This window comes from Beta vulgaris, chromosome 8 (genome assembly GCF_026745355.1).
Source record: "Beta vulgaris subsp. vulgaris cultivar EL10 chromosome 8, EL10.2, whole genome shotgun sequence".
NCBI lineage: Eukaryota > Viridiplantae > Streptophyta > Magnoliopsida > Caryophyllales > Amaranthaceae > Beta > Beta vulgaris.
Genome location: NC_079209.1, coordinates 16,175,079 through 16,192,631, shown reverse-complemented (window position 1 = coordinate 16,192,631; position 17,553 = coordinate 16,175,079).

Here is a 17,553-nt window from a genome sequence, read left to right as displayed (position 1 = left end):
TGTTTATTTATCTTAACCCTTTTCTCTCTCCTACTTTACTCACACCATGCCCCACACAACTTGATTTCCTTGGTATTTGTAGGAACAGTAAGTGGGAAGATCTTTAGGAAACGGAGCGAGTATATTCTCATAAGTTATAAAACTATACTGTGAATAGATCTTATTTCAAAGCTCATACCGAGCACTTTTCAATGGTATAAAAATTATAATGTATTCCAAATTCCGAATTATGTATCAAAAGTTATATTCAATTTACATAATATAATAAATTTACGCATTATTCCAAACTAAACTCTACTATTCATTCATCTAAAACTCCTTGGATGTATTTATATCTATTCAGAACTCTATTTTTTAAAATAATTCATATGGTATGCATGTTAAGGTGACGCTATCTATAATATTCTAAGATTATTTCTAACTCTAATTTGTTTGATCTTCTAATAAATATATACAATTTTATCGACATTAGAATTTTATTTTTCTTGTAACAAGAAAGTTTCTTAATGAATTATGTTCGACACTAATTTCATTTTAGTTGAGAAAGACTAATTGTAACAGCCCGGATTTCCCCGACCAGCTTGCAAGGGATTAAGCACAGCGGAAGAGACTCTAGTCGAGATAACCTGGACTATTACCATCACGCTCACCGAACTACATCGTAGAGTCTAGGACTCAATTCCCAATTCTATTCAAATCGATTAACTATTACAACAACGCTCTAATTCCCAAACTTTATTCTCATAAATTTCTATAGAAAATCCGGCAGAGTTTCCTTTGAAAATAGGACAATGCTAAAGCGAGAAATAATCTTAAACCTGTTTGCAATATCAATAAATAAAATACTCGAAGTTCAACAACCTCAATGTTTTCGTGGAGCAACAACTAACAGAGAATCAAGAACACTAGCTAGCGATTCTTAAATGGGGAAAAATATTCTAGAAAATAAAAAATTAACCATTACAAGTGGAGCGTGCTCACTTCAATAACAACAATTACAATACTACACCATCTCGTATCAGCTTCAACTTGCAGAAGATCAACTCACGGCTTCGACCTGAAACATTTAAGATACTGCCACCCACGGAGTGACAGGCCATAGAAATGACAAAACAACATACACATCAGCAAAGGTGAGTATTAACCCGTAAACAAGAGTAACACATGCTTTGGTGGTTTTTACTTGAAAACGACTCTCACGCAATCAACATAAGTTCAATAATCATACTAATCATAGCATGCTTAGCAGCAATATTCTTGTTGAAGATACATATTATATTTCCTATTCCCACGTTGCATAATACATCATCAATCACATGACAAAATACAATCAGGTGACTCTAAAGACTAACATGTTTTTATATTCCCATTTAGTCGACCTTTCAACTTACAACGATTCCATAATAAGAATTTGAGGTCACCAACTTTGATATAAGCAATATCTTTACTTCCTTTAATTGATTTCTTATCCGAATCCAAACCTATGCTTTCATACTCTATCAATCACTTTCTTATATTCTATAAACAACCTCTTATCAACCAATAAATATCATAACAACTTTCACTGTAACGATTCAATTCCTTACAGGGAATCCACATAACAAGATATGATTCCTTATTGGGAATCCAACATTATTATCACTTACCATGATATGCCTCCTTATCAGGAAACTAATATCCACATTCATATTCATATACTGAATAAACATTCATTACTTACTTGATATGATTCCTTATTGGGAATTCAATATCGAAACAAGTTAACAAGATACAATTCCTTATCGAGAATTCAATATCGATATAACTTTCACAACTTGAGATAACTTTCTTTTAACCAGGGGGAAAGAGAACGCGGCGGAGGAGACAAAGCTTACACTCCGATAGTGGGGGTCGTCACCCAACCATTCGCTTTACTTTTGGCCAATAACCGCGGCTTGTCCGGAGCACATTTTTCCGCTGATTTCATTAGCCATCCAATGGTTTCACATTACCTAATTTAACGCCCGATTATCGCCTCACAGAGCAATGGGCAGGTTTCCCTGTGGGGCCCCCAAGGTTCACAGTCCATGGGGCACTGTTCGTGTCACCTCATCCGTCGACTCAGACGAGGCTACAAACCCTTTTAGATTCCTTCCATTTTTGTTCATAACTTAATCATGATAACTTAATAGGATGGCTTTAGTAATTATAGACAATTGTTGCATAACCAATCATACTAGAAGACTGCACTCTAGAAAACCAAGTCTGTTACATACTATCACCCTTATCAAAAGTTTCGTCCCCGAAACTTGTAAACACTTATATTATAGAAAACCAAAATCTCAAACTCGTAAGACATTACGCGTCCAACCTCCATTTTACCATCATCTTTGGTTCTTTACTTCAACTTGATTCGCAAAGTCAAGGAGCAAAGAAAATCTCTACTTCGACTTGACTCGCAATATCAAGGAGCAAAGAGGAAAAGGGGCAAACTTGTTGGCATTGGATTTTAATCATCACATTTGCAAAGATCTCGTTTGAAATTCATTTACTTTAGCAAATTATATAAGTTTTCTCGAAATACGTATTCGAAATAAATAATAGTGTAAATAATCAAGTCATAACAAGATAATAATATACGCATTAGCAAATATACACACACTTGATACCCATTCAAATAAATGGATTCATATATTACACGCGTAAGCGAAAACACTCATACGGCTTGATTCATTTATACCTAACTCTTTAGTTAATTCATTAAACCTATTTTTCAACCCTTACACTATGATATGAAGATCACAACGTATCCAAAAACAATCAAGCTCTAATACCACTTCTAACAGCGCTAATTTCCTCGACCACCTTGCAAGGGATTAAGCACAGCGGAAGAGACTCTAGTCGAGATAACTTGGACTATTACCATCACACTCACCGAACTACATCGAAGAGTGTGGGACTCAGTTCCCAATTCTATTCGAATTGATTAGTTGCTACAACAACGCTCTGATTCTCAAACTTTATTCTCATACATTTCTACAGAAAATCCGGCTGAGTTTCCTTTGAAAATAGGACAACGCTAAATCGACAAATAATCTTAAACATGATTGCAATATCAATAAATAAAATACTCCAAGTTCAACAACCTCAATGTTTTCGCGGAGCAACAACCAACAGAGAATCAGGAGCACTAGCTAACGATTCTTAAATAGGGAAAAATATCTAGAAAATAAACAATTAACCATTACAAGTGGAGCGTCTTCACTTCAATAACAACAATTATAATACTACACCATATCGTATCAGCTTCAACTTGCAGAAGATTAACTCACGACTTCAACTTGAAACATTTAATATACCGCCATCCACCAAGTGACAAGCCACAGAAATGACAAAACAACATACACACATTAGCAAAGCTGAGTATTAACCCGTAAACAAGAGTAACACATGCTTTGGTGGTTTTTACTTGAAAACGACTCTCACGCAATCAACATGAGTTCAACAATCATACCAATCATAGCATGCTTAGTAGCAATATTCTTGTTGAACATACATATTATATTTCCAGTTCCCACGTTTCATAATACATCATCAATCACATGATAACAAACACAATAAGTTGACTCTAAACACTGACATCTTTTTATATTCCCATTTAGTCGACCTTTCAACTTACAACGATTCCATAATAGGAATTTGAGGTCACAAACTTTAATATAAGCAATATACTTTACTTCCCTTAATTGATTTCTTATTCGAATCCAAACTTATGCTTTTATACTCTATCAATATAATCACTTTCTTTTATTTTATAAACAACCTCTTATCAGCCAATAAATATCATAACAACTTTCACTATAACGATTCCTTATTGGAAATCCACATAACAAGATACGATTCCTTATAGGGAATCCAACATTAGTATCAGTTACCATGATATGCCTCCTTATCAGGAAACTAATATTGATATTCATATTCATATACTGAATAAACATTCATTACTTACCTGATATGATTCCTTATCGGGAATTCAATATCTAAACAAGTTACCAAGATAAAATTCCTTTCCGGGAATTCAATATCGATATAACTTTCTTTTAACCAGGGGGAAAGAGAACGCGACGGAGGAGACAAAGCTTACACTCCAACAGTGGGGGTCATCACCCAACCATTCGCTTTACTTTTGGCCAATAACCGCGCCTAGTCCGGAGTACGTTTTTTCGCTGATTTCATCAGCCATCCAAAGGTTTCCAGAACCTGATGTAACGCCCGATTTTCGCCCCACAGAGTAATGGGCAGGTTTTCCTGTGGGGCCCCCAAGGTTCACAGTCCATGGGGCACTGTTCGTGTCACCTCATCTGTCGACTCGGACGAGGCTACTTTCCCCTTTTAGATTCCTTCCATTTTTGTTCATAACTCAATCATGTCATTTTTGGAACTCATCCGATGGCTTTAGTAATTAAAGACAATTGTTGCATAACCAATCATACTAGAAGACTTCACTCTAGGAAACTATAATCACATGACATCGTGCTTTGTTACGAATTTCAGGTTCAACGTAAATATGCAACTAGGTTTAACTCAGTTTTAATTATGGAACTTATAAACCACAATAATTTATACACGAGAGTTACTATTCACAAGCACATAGCTCATGTTCTCGTTTATACTTATTTTATACTCTTTTATATCTCATGGTTATTAATCGACATTTAACTCAATAATGATAACAATTGTCATCAAGCACCATCAACAATTACAATAAGTCTCTCGCTTAGAATTAACTAAGGAGAGTTAACTTATACATCCCAACTTGAGGTTCTTAAGACAATATTGATATGAAGTAGTTACTATTAGCTGAATTCTAATTACAAAATCAACGATGAATCCACTCACAATAGTGTAATCATAATGACATAAGCCAAGTCCAACTCATGTCCTTAAGAGTACTACTCAAACATATATTCGAGGCCTCTTTAAGGTATTTCACAACTTATATTTACTATGTAGTTGAACTCAAGTACTAATATAAACTAGTAGATACTAATTTGATAATCCGACTTTATTACTTTACTCCATCTATAGTTATTAAACGGAAATTCTTTATAAAACGCATCCTTGAAACATTACTAGGTAAGCTAACTTCAATACTCTCCATTCCATTAAAATTGGTAAATTATTTTAGAACTATTCCCAACTCCAACAAAATCACATCATTTACTTAAAATTCAATAAAATTGAATATCTTTCAGTTAACTTTGATTAACTCAACTCTTAATAATTAATGAAGAAATGAGTAATATCTTACTTTATAACCAACATATGAATAGTTTACTTTTTACTGAACTACTAGCTTTATTAAGTAACTATTATTAAAAGAAATAAACATCTTAATCCCTTTGTAGGAACTCTAAATAGTGTTCTAAGTTTACTATAGTAAGTCGTTTATAGAGTATTCCCTCATCACATTAACTCGGTTATATTAGTAGATGGGCCTTGCAATACAGTTTACTTCTAACAATCTTGATATTATCAACACTTAACTAATCCTTTTTCTTTTCTTTAGTTAACTAAACTGACACAATCGATCCATTTTTAAAGTTTAGGTAAACAGTTCTTAACTATTCAACATATACTTGTATAACTTAACTTATTGACTGCAATACTCATTGCTTATAAGTAACAACGAACCCAAACCACTACTCTAGTTGATATCATGAATACGATTTAAGGTTTAACTTCTTCCTTTGAATATTAGAATCAAGAAAGATAAATCACCTCTAACTAACTCATACCCTTTCAATTCTTTACTTGTTAACTAATTCAAGTATTTTTCATCTAACTTTCTTATATAAAACTAACTCAATCCATGCTTCCTGACAGGCTAAAGTCGTATCACCTTATCAAAAGTAATCCTAAAGTCCTCTAACAAATAGTAGTTAGGGAATTAGTGTCGAATCCACAGAGAAACAGTGTTCTTTTCCTAATTGTCAGTCAAATCTAGAGTATAGGAACGAGTGTTTGTGAGTAATTATACTAAACTAGACTATAACTATATCAAGTATCAATAATAAAAAGTCTAGGGCCTAGGTCACCAATGATCAATATTTCGGGATGAAACACAAAAATCAACAACTAATAATGCAGTTAAATAGGTTGATTCGCTCTCTCAAGTCTAAATCAACCATAGAACGGTATTAACAGGCTCTCTCAATTTATTAATACCAACTCTACCTAGTGAATAGCCTTAATATCAAGTTTATACCTCTCGGCGCATAACCTAATATTGCAACACTATAACAATCAAATCTGGCCAAATTGGATTGAATAGACATAAACACATCCAATAGGAATCAACATGCATCAATAAAAATCAAAACTTTAATAAACATCCCTTCCTAATTGATCATGGATCCCCCTAAACCCTAGAAATAGACTACTCAATCATAATTGGGGAAAACATATTCATAATTAAATAAGCAAACATGAATTAATAATAAAGGATTTAATAGGAATAAGAAGAGAAAAGAAATAATACCAATTGTAGAACCAATCTTGCAAAAAATCAAAGCTTCTATTGAAAATTCAATGTAAATTGGGGAAAAAGCAAAACTAGGGTTTGACTAATTGAGAGAAAAAGAGTTCTAATCTCCAATGAATTAATGATGGAAAAAACAAAATAGAAAATAAGATAGGAAATAATAATATTCCCTTGAGTCTTTTTACCTTTCTATTTCCTAAAACAACTAGAGAAATAGAGTCTAATTCGTCAAAAGATAAAGCCTTATTCGACTAGGAAACACGGAATAACCCGCGCGGCCGCGGGTTTTCGGCCTGCAAAACAGCGTCAACTTGTAAAGACCATATCTCGCAAACTAGAAGTCGTATCGGGGCGTGTAATATGCCGTTGGAAAGCTCTTCAAGTCTAGTTTCCAACACCACTGGAATCACTAAATTCCGATCTCTGGATAGTGATTTATGATCAAAATAGTGCACATAACTCAATTTACATACTTCTTTTAATATGTTTCCGCTATGTTTGGGTTGCAATCCAACTCGAAGATGCCCTTTGGACTCCTCATTTGACTTAGCTCCTTCCTAGATGCTTCTCATACTTAAGCTTGTCCAATGATACTCCAATTGTGTTCTCAATACCTGAAAACTATCAAAAACACCGAAAACACACATAAGAGTGATATCTTCTCAACTTAAGTAACTATATGCAATTATTGGCTAAGAATGCAACTAAATGATCCTAAAATGCAACCTAAATGCATCATGAAATACCTATATTAATATGACTCATCACTTCCACTCTAATAATATTAACTAATATCAATTGTCCTTTCTCAATAATTAACTAATCAAATAAACCAATCCAAGCAATATCATTGATCATTTCTTATTACTCTTAATGTAAATCATCCTACTAATCTAGATGAAAATCTCAACAAATCAACCAATAATCACATTGATTTGACAATTCATTAAACCGAATCAATTACTCATAACTTGAATTAAATTTCAAAGCTAACAAACTATCAATCAAGATTATCTCGTTACCCAAAGGGTGACATCAATTTGGGTTTTTACCAACAATTACAAACATCTAACAATATCACAAATCAACCATTAATCCATACATAATACACTAATCATATACCAACTGTAAATAGGATAATCTCAATTCAAGGAAGAGAGTGAAAGGGTTAGTACCGTCAAGGGAGAAACTCGACCAGCTCGCGTGGCAAGTCCAACGCCACGATGGTGGCAGCGCAGCAACACAACAAAACGAAAAGAGAGAAGGAAGGCTAGCAGTAGCAGTGGCGGTGCGCGGTGGTGGCGCAACACCACCCCACAGCAGCGCCGAAAACAACAATACGAAAGGGAGGAGGGAGAATAAAACAACCAGCAGCAAGGTGAACGAAGAGAGAGAAACCGCGAACCACTGCAGCACGGACTAGGGAAGAGAAAGCTCCGACGAGCAGCAAGGGGGAAGGGGAATTCCAACGAACTGAAACAGGGAAGATGCGCGGGAGAGAGAGAGGATTGATTGGAGTTTTGGGTTTCACGGGGTTTTGGTTTGGGTTTTCACGAGATAGAGTGATGAGTTGGGGATTAAAAGACTCTAGAAGGAGAAAGAAAAAGCTAAGGGGTGGTTTTTGTTTCTCACTAAACTGACAAGGCTAACAATGGAATATGAACCGACCCAAATTAATAAAACGCAACAATTCGATTTTTTCTTATTTTGGGTAAATACTACTCAATAAATATTTAGAAAACTAAAACCAAAAATTTATAATAATAATAACTCCATAAGATTTAATTAATAAATATACTACAACACCCAAATAAAAATCATATTCTAAATCAAATTAAAATATTAAAATTAAATGCATAATTAACTTAAGGAATATAATTATCATTTTAGTAAAGTTTTTGAAAAACAGGTCTGCTACACTAATATTTTGAAAATAATATTTTTTAATAAGCTGTAAAACTAAATTGTAAATTGATCTTCGTTTGAAGCATACTTTGAGTGCTCTACAATAGTGCAAAAATTATAAAATTTTGAATTAAGTAGCAAAAGTTATATACAATTTATATAATATAGTAGTTAAGGTTTTTTATTCAAAACCAAATTCTAATATTCCCTTATCGAAAGCTACTTATACGTATTTACATGTATGTAAAACTCTATTTTTTTGAAAGATGAAAAGAAGAATTAATGACATGACAATCCTATGTGGCGTGCTCTGTGACCTCGAAATCTTGAGGAGCTCTCTATGCTCTCGAAAAGTTCCTGTTTTATGTATTTATTATTAAGATTAAGATCATTATTATTATTATTATTGTTATTGTTATTGTTATCATTATTGTTATTATTATTATTATTATTATTATTATTATTATTATTATTTATTATTATTACTATTATATTACTACTACTACTATTATTATTGTTATTATCATTATTATCATTATTATTGTTATTATTGTTAATTTTTGTTATTATTATTATTGTTACTATTATTATTATTATTATTATTATTATTATTATTATTATTATTATTATTATTATTATTACTATTATTATTATAATTATTATTATTATTGCTATTGATATTATTATTGTTGTTATAATTATAATTGTTATTATATATTTTTATTGTTATTGTTATTATTATTATTATTATTATTATTATTATTATTATTATTATTATTATTATTATTATTTTTGTTGTTTTTTTATTATTATTATTTTATTATTGTCATCGTTATCATTTTTACGATAGGTTTTCATCATATATCTATGATAATTTTTTTTGCACCATATATCCTTCTAAGTTTCATAATTCATCATATACCGCTCAATTTTGAATAAAAAATCACAAGATGCCCTTTTTATGGGTAAATATGTAAGTAATTATATTACCAAATAGTATGAAAGAACCAACAAGAATTACACCTTATCAACAACTTACAACCACCAACAACAAAACAACAAAAAAAGACAACCCAACAACACACAGATACAAACCCACAAGCACCAGAAAACAAAGGCACAAAAGCTTAAAACACTTGAGCCATAAGAGCAGCAAACATGTCTCTCTTTATCTCTCCATCTAGTACAAAGTTTTTCTTACCCCTTATACAAATATCAATCTGAATCTGCTTACTCACCATACAAGGTCTCAACATAGCATCATTCCACAAACCGTGGCTGCCAAGCACGCATAAGCCACCTGTTGTTGACATTGATTACTAAATTTCCTACCCCATTTCCCCCAATGCACATAAAGACTTTCCTGAGCACTACAATGAGTCACTACCTTGAGTGCACAGAAGACAGCCAACATATTAAGAGCAAATTATCCCTGCCATACTAAGTCTTTCTCTTGTTCTAAGTTTATCAAAAGCAGTAAGCCAAGAAATAAAAGAATGCTTAGGGATATTAAATGAGTTCCTGACCCAATAATGCCACCTAACACCCTTCATGTTACCTCTGAGCCACTTGTACCCTTCTTTAATGGAATACATTTTAATACCATCAAGCCAAGCATTGTTATGGTAGGCAGATTTGAATTTGTTTTTCACTCAACAAATCATCTTCCAAGCCCAGCTAGTAGAGCTTGGAGCTTCATATTCCCACCAAGTTGTGTCCTTAATATACACCAAGTTGTGTCCTTAATATAGACACTATGTGTTGGATAATTAGTGGAAGTAATGATTCAAAGATAGTTGTTTGACTTTCCTTTAATTTAGTATTATTAGTTAGTGGGCATTCTTAGGATTCTTAGCATAAGTTTCATTTCCTAATTGTTAGCAGTATTGTTAAACGTGGGCCATTTTCTATCCCACTTTCTTTTCATTATCTTAGAAACAGTTTGTACTTTGCCTTATATAAGGCTTCTTTCTTTTGATTAATTATATGCAAGAAAGTCTACTTTCCCTTATATAATTCTATCTTGGTATCAGCAGCTTTTTTATTTTTTGAGAGAGTGCCACGACACTACAGCACTGCAGCTTTAGTTTCTCTTTCAATTAATAAAAATATCCAGGTTAGATCTTTTTTTAAGCAAAAAAAAAAAAAAAACAAAAAAAAAAGAGAGAAAAGTCCAGTGGGTTCGTGAAACAAGAGCAGCGCAGCCTTGTTTCTTTCTTCTTCTTGAGTGAAACACAGTGAGAGCTTCTACCATCTTCAAAAATCCTCTTTTTCTGTGTGAATCCATGGCTAATGGAATATCACCACTTCTCAACCATTAATTCCCATTTTTGATGGGATAAGTATGAGTTTTGGTCTATTAAAATGAAGACCCTCTTCCAATCTCAGGAGCTATGGGAATTCATTGAAGATGGGTATGATGATAAAGACAAAGATGCATCAAAATTGAAGGAAAATAAGAAAAAGGATGCCAAAGCCTTATTTTTTCTTCAACAATCAGTCAGTGACTCTCCTTTTCTCGGATTGCCTCTGCAACCACGTCTAAGATGGCTTGGCAAACTCTGAAAACTGAATTTCAGGGCTCGACGAAGGTAATTGAAGTAAAACTCCAATCTCTTCGTTCTGATTTTGAAACTTTGAGTATGGATACCAAAGAAACTGTGCAAGACTATCTATCTAGGGCTAGTTCTATTGTCAATAGAATGAGATCTTATGGAGAGACAATCACTGATCAAACTGTGGTTAAAAAGATATTGAGAACTCTTAATACTCGATTTGACCTTATTGTTCCTGCAATTGAGGAATCCCATGATCTCTCTACTTATTCCTTTGCTGAATTGATGAGCTCGTTACAAAATCATGAAGAGCGATGAACAGAAAACAAGGAGTTACGCAAGGAGTTACTGAAGAAAAGGCATTCCAGGTGAAAGAGGAAGCCTCTAGTAGAGGAAATAGCCGAGGTGGCTATCGTGGCAGAGGACGCGGTGGTCGTACTGGTGGTCGAGGTCGCGGTCGCGGTCGATCACAGGAGCAAGCCACTTAACCAGAAAAGCTCCATTCAGTGTCATTATTGCAAAAAATTTGGCCACAAAGAAGCAGAATGTTGGTCAAAGCGAAAGATGAAAGCACTAAAGCCAATTTGGTCGAGACTGATGATACCTCAGAGATGTTGTTCATGGCACATTATCCCGATCACACCAGTGATCAGAATTTATGGTTCATTGACAGTGGATGCTCGAACCACATGTCCAATTCTCGCTCCCTGTTTGAGACTTTGGACGTCTCCAAAAAATCCGAAGTTCGACTTGGTGATAACAAAATGTTCAAGTCGATGGGAAAGGTACAATTGCTATCTGTTCTAGCACTGGTAAAAAGAAATTATTGCATGATGTTTTCTTTGTACCTAGTTTAGCTCACAATTTGCTAAGTGTGGGACAATTGATGAATGATGGATTGGTAGTTGTGTTTGATGCTGGTCAGTGTGTTATTAGAGATAAGAAATCGGGTCTTAATCTTGTTAGTGTTAGTATGACCAAAAACAGAATGTTCCCACTTGATGTATCCATTGTAGAAGACAAGGCTCTTATTGTTAAAGGTGGTAGTGACTCTGACCTATGGCATTTGCGTTATGGTCACTTACACCTTAATGGGTTGAAATTATTGAGTCAAAAGAGATGGTTTTAGGCACACACATCAATAAACTTGAGTTCTGTGAAGGGTGTGTCTTAGGGAAACACGGTAAAAAGCCTTTTCCCGTTGGGAAGTCCCGAAGAGCAACTGAATGTCTTGAGTTAGTTCATGCAGACTTGTGTGGGCGATGAGAACGGAGTCATTGAATGGTAGTCGTTATTTTCTATTGTTCACTGATGATTATACAAGGATGAGTTGGGTTTACTTTTTGACACTCAAGTCTGAAGCACTTGATATGTTTAAAAAGTTCAAAGCCTTTGTTGAGAAACAATCAGGTTGTTTCATAAAGAAGTTGCGCACAGACAATGGAGGTGAATTTTGCTCAAATGATTTTGATGCATTTTGTGAAGAGCTTGGAATCTACAAGCAACTTACTGCACCCTACACCCCAGAGCAAAATGGCATTGCTGAACGGAAGAACCGAACCATTGTAGAAATGGCCAGAAGCATGTTGAAGGCAAGAGGACTTCCAAATCAGTTCTGGGCAGAAGCAGTAGCTACGTCCGTGTATCTTCGCAACATCTCTCCCACAAAAGCAGTCATGAATCAGACTCCATATGAAGCATGGCATAATGTGAAGCCTCTGGTAAGCCACTTAAAAGTTTTTGGTTGTATAGCCTATGCTTTGGTAAAATCATCTCGTCATAAACTTGAAAATAAATCAGAAAAATGTGTTTTTCTTGGTTATAGTTTGAAATCCAAAGCTTATAGGTTGTATAATCCAATAAGTGGCAAGATCATTATAAGTCGAGATGTGTTATTTAATGAGTCTGCTAGCTGGTCTTAGAGTTCTGATAATACAGGACAGATGATTCCTTTTATTGATGATGGAGAAGTCTCTGGTGTAGTCCCTGATGCAGTCCCTAATGCAGCAACCCATACATCACAAGAAAGTAGTTGCAACTCACAAGACAACAATACTACTTCGTTTGCAAGCCCACAACCTGGCAGCAACACATTTCGTCACCAGAAAGTACACCAGAATCTCAGCAGAGGTTCCGTTCACTAAGAGAGATTTATGAAACATGTGACTTTGCTCTCTCAGTCTCAGATCCTATTTATTATGACGATGCTGCTCAAGAACAAGTATGGCAGGATGCTATGGCAGAAGAAATGAAATGCATACAGAAGAACAACACATGGGAGTTAGTTGATCTTCCGGAAGGAAAAAATGCCATTGGCTTGAAATGGGTGTTCCGTACTAAGTATCATGCTGATGGAAGAGTACAAAAGCATAAGGCTCGATTGGTGGCTAAGGGATATGCACAAGAGCAAGGAGTTGACTATGATGAGACGTTCTCTCCAGTGGCTCGATTTGAAACGGTACGAACCTTTCTTGCCTTAGCTGCTCAACTTGGTTGGCCGGTGTTTCAGTTTGATGTTAAATCAGCTTTCCTAAATGGAGAGTTGAAGGAGGAGGTATATGTTGCTCAACCTGAAGGCTTTGTTGTTCATGATGAAGTGAACAAAGTCTATAGGTTACAAAAGGCATTGTATGGCCTTAAACAAGCCCCGCGTGCATGGTATCACAAAATTGACTCATACTTTCTGGAGAATGGTTTTCAAAGGAGTGAAAATGAGCCTACACTCTATTTAAAAAAAGCAAGGTACTGTTGGTTTTCTCGTGGTTTGTTTGTACGTAGATGATATGATATACATGGGGTCTTGTGAGTCTATTATTGCTGAATTCAAGTCTAGTATGCTGAGGAAGTTTGAGATGACAGACATGGGTTTACTACACTATTTTTTGGGTTAGAAGTAAAACAAGGTGTTGATGGTATTTTTCTCTCCCAACGAAAGTTTGCAGAAGATCTTCTCAAAAAATTTCAGTTGACAGGATGCACACCTGCTTACACTCCAATGAATCCTAATGAGAAATTGTCGACAAATGATGATACAGGAGCAGCAAATGCAAGGCTGTACAGAAGCATGGTAGGTGGTTTGAACTATCTATCTCACACTCGACCTGATATTGCGCACTCTGTTGGACTGGTTTCTAGGTTTATGCATAAGCCTACGAAACATCATCTTGGAGCAGTAAAGAGGATAATGCACTACATAGCAGGTACATCTGATTATGGGATTTGGTACAACAATGTGAAGACCATGAGGTTGGTCGGCTATTGCGATAGTGATTGGGCAGGTTCCCTTGATGACAGAAAAAGCACCTCCGGGTACGTATTCACTCTTGGATCCGGTGCTATCTCTTGGTCATCAAAGAAACAGAGTACAGTAGCTTTATCCTCATCGGAAGCTGAGTATGCAGCAATTACTTCAGCAGCTTGTCAGGCTATTTGGTTACGAAGACTGTTAGCAGATTTTCTTCAAGATCAAGTGACTGCTACTGAGATTTATTGTGACAACATGTCAGCAATTAATCTGACAAAGAATGCTATCTTTCATAGTCGTACAAAACACATCGATATTCGGCATCATTTCATTCGTGAATTAGTAGCTCAGGGAGATATTGCAATGAAGTTTTGTACTACAAATCAACAAATGGCTGACATTCTAACCAAGTCACTTGCGTTCAAGAAACAAGATTTTTTCATGATGAAGATGGGAGTATGCAACTTTGAATCAAGGGGTATGTTGGATAATTAGTGGAAGTAATGATTCAAAGATAGTTGTTTGACTTTCCTTTAATTTAGTATTATTAGTTAGTGGGCATTCTTAGGATTCTTAGCATAAGTTTCATTTCCTAATTGTTAGCAGTATTGTTAAACGTGGGCCATTTTCTATCCCACTTTCTTTTCATTATCTTAGAAACAGTTTGTACTTTGCCTTATATAAGGCTTCTTTCTTTTGATTAATTATATGCAAGAAAGTCTACTTTCCCTTATATAATTCTATCTCTATGGACCCATCTTATCCATAAGATGTTCACTTTCTTTGCAATTTGCCATGTATACTTCCCCAGGGAAGCAGTATTCCATAAATTGCAATCCATCACACCCAGTCCACAAAATTTCTCAGGCTTACAGACCTAATCCCATGACACAGGTGGAGGATTCTATAGATAGGATGCCCTGATTTACTAATGGTCGTTAACTCTGTTATTCATTAACAATCTTCCCTTTGTGTTAACTTGATAAACAGGTTAAAGAGGCTGATGTATTATGTTTTTAATCTGTATCATTCATATTTATATCTCTTTCCAAAGTATTTTATTTAGTTACTTTCTCCCTGCTTTCCCTCTCTCACTACATCTGTCCACCATAGCCACTGAAACCTCTCCCGACATCCCACGACCGCTCACAGATATCAGCACCAATCCATTTCACTATTAATACTAGTCATCATCCTCTTTATATTTTCTCTCCCCTATTTGTTTTCTCTTCCACCTCTCGTTACCATTATCACTGTATCATTCTATGGCGCAAACCATAGAAAGAGAGTGGTGGGCAGCAGCGCCACAACAATTAGCATCAGACCCACCACGACCAGCAGCACCAACAACAACTTCAACAACTCCTGAGCTTAAAGTTGGTAAAAGTGAGACGATGTTGGAATTGACGCATTTTAGTCTTTGGTGACGGGAAATCAAACGAAAATGACGTCGTTTGAGAGGACCACGTTGAAACTTCTCCTTGTTACGATCTTCGGCGTCTCCGCGAATCGATATGGGTGGTGGGGGATCAAAATTGACGCATTTTGAGGAGGGAGTGAAAGAGGGAACCACGTTTACGGTGGTCAGCGACCGGAAATCAAAGGGAAATGACGTCGTTTGAGGAAGAAGTAGGATTGCTTTTTCGACAAAGAGGAACTCTTTCTGATGGCGAACTTCGACCTTAAACGATTACTACTTCACCTCATAATAGGCTGGACCACCATCCATGATATCGGGGTATTCACTCTCTTGCTCTGTGTTTTATTCTGCTTGTTATGTCTGTTGTCCCGGAACCCTCAGCGGAGCTTAATCATTCTGTTCAACCGCATTCAGTCGTCTTCCTCTCCTGTGTTCGGCCGTTGGAATTGACGCGTATTCAGGCCCGGCCCTGAGTATTGTTTGGAGGGGCAAGGGACAAGGGCCCAAGACTAGGGGGGGGCCAATCCAAAAAATTAAAAAAAAAAGAAATAAAAAAAATACTAATTAATGACCCTAGTGAGTAGTGAATCACGCGTACAATTATACTGCTTCTGAAACAAACTAAAAAAAATCAAACCTTCAACATTGAAAGTTGAAACAAAGAAACTCTTTAAATTCCTTCCGTAGTTCCATATTCCATTCTACTGCTTCTTCACTCCTTCTCTCTTTCTCTTCCCAAGATCCATTAAATTCTTCTTTTAATTTCCAAAATTTTCTCTAATCTCCATTAAACTCATTGAAATTTTTCATTTTTCCCCAAAAATTAGCTGTTAAATTTTCCTTAAATATGGCAACGGGAATTTTTTTCTACAATTTAAATAGAGAAGAATTGGATTTCAATAATGCAATACTCATACAATTTAGTCTCAATCAGTTGAAATTATTAAGATTTTATGAAATTAAGAATATGAGTAAGGTTTTGGGGAATTTTGGCTGAGTTAAAGTTCTGATTTGATTGAGTTTAAGTTCGAATTCCTTCTGTCGGTGGTTGTGCGTTGCCGGATTTCCGCCTGCCGGAGCTCGGATACCATCGTCCATCGTAGTCTTCGGTCTACTGTCTACTGTCGCTTGCGAGTTGCGGCCTACTGTCTGGCACCACTTGCTTGCTGTCCTGCGGCAGCTTTGGCCCTTGTTCGTGCTGCTGCCCCACTGCCGCCCTGCCGTGCCGCGGCTGCCGCCTTCCGGTGGTTTCAAGGTGTCGTTGTTCCTTTCTCTTGTCTTTAGTATTCTCAATTATGTCAAATTGATTGTTAATTTATGTGTTTTATTTATTTTATTTACAAATTACAATTTTGCCTAAAAAACATTTATCAGGAAGTGAAAAAAGGAAAAAAAGAAAAATTGCTGAAGAGTTAATAAAATCACAGCAAGGTGCTATTGACAGATTTGTTCTTAGAAATGTAGTTCATGAAAATTTAAATCAACCAAATGAAAATTTACATGATTGAGTAAATATCAATAATGAAAATGTTCCTAATGAGCCTATAGATGTTCAAAATCAGCCTATTGATGTTCTAAATGAGCCTAATTTGCCAAATGTTGATATTGACATTGATGAAGAACAACCAATTCCTACTATCATGTATTAGATGATGGCATATGAGTTGCTTGAACAATTTTTTAATATAAATTTATTTGACAATTTGCATTCGCTTGAACAACGTATTTATTTCATAGAATTACTATCAAGTTTTTTATTTTGTTTTATTAATTTGTATTTTTAAAGGGGCCCCAATCTATCATTTTGCCTAGGGCCCCAAAAAGATCAGGACCGGGCCTGCGCGTATTGGTCTTTGGTGACGCGAAATTAAACGAAAATGACATACCACCCGTGTCAATTCCAAAG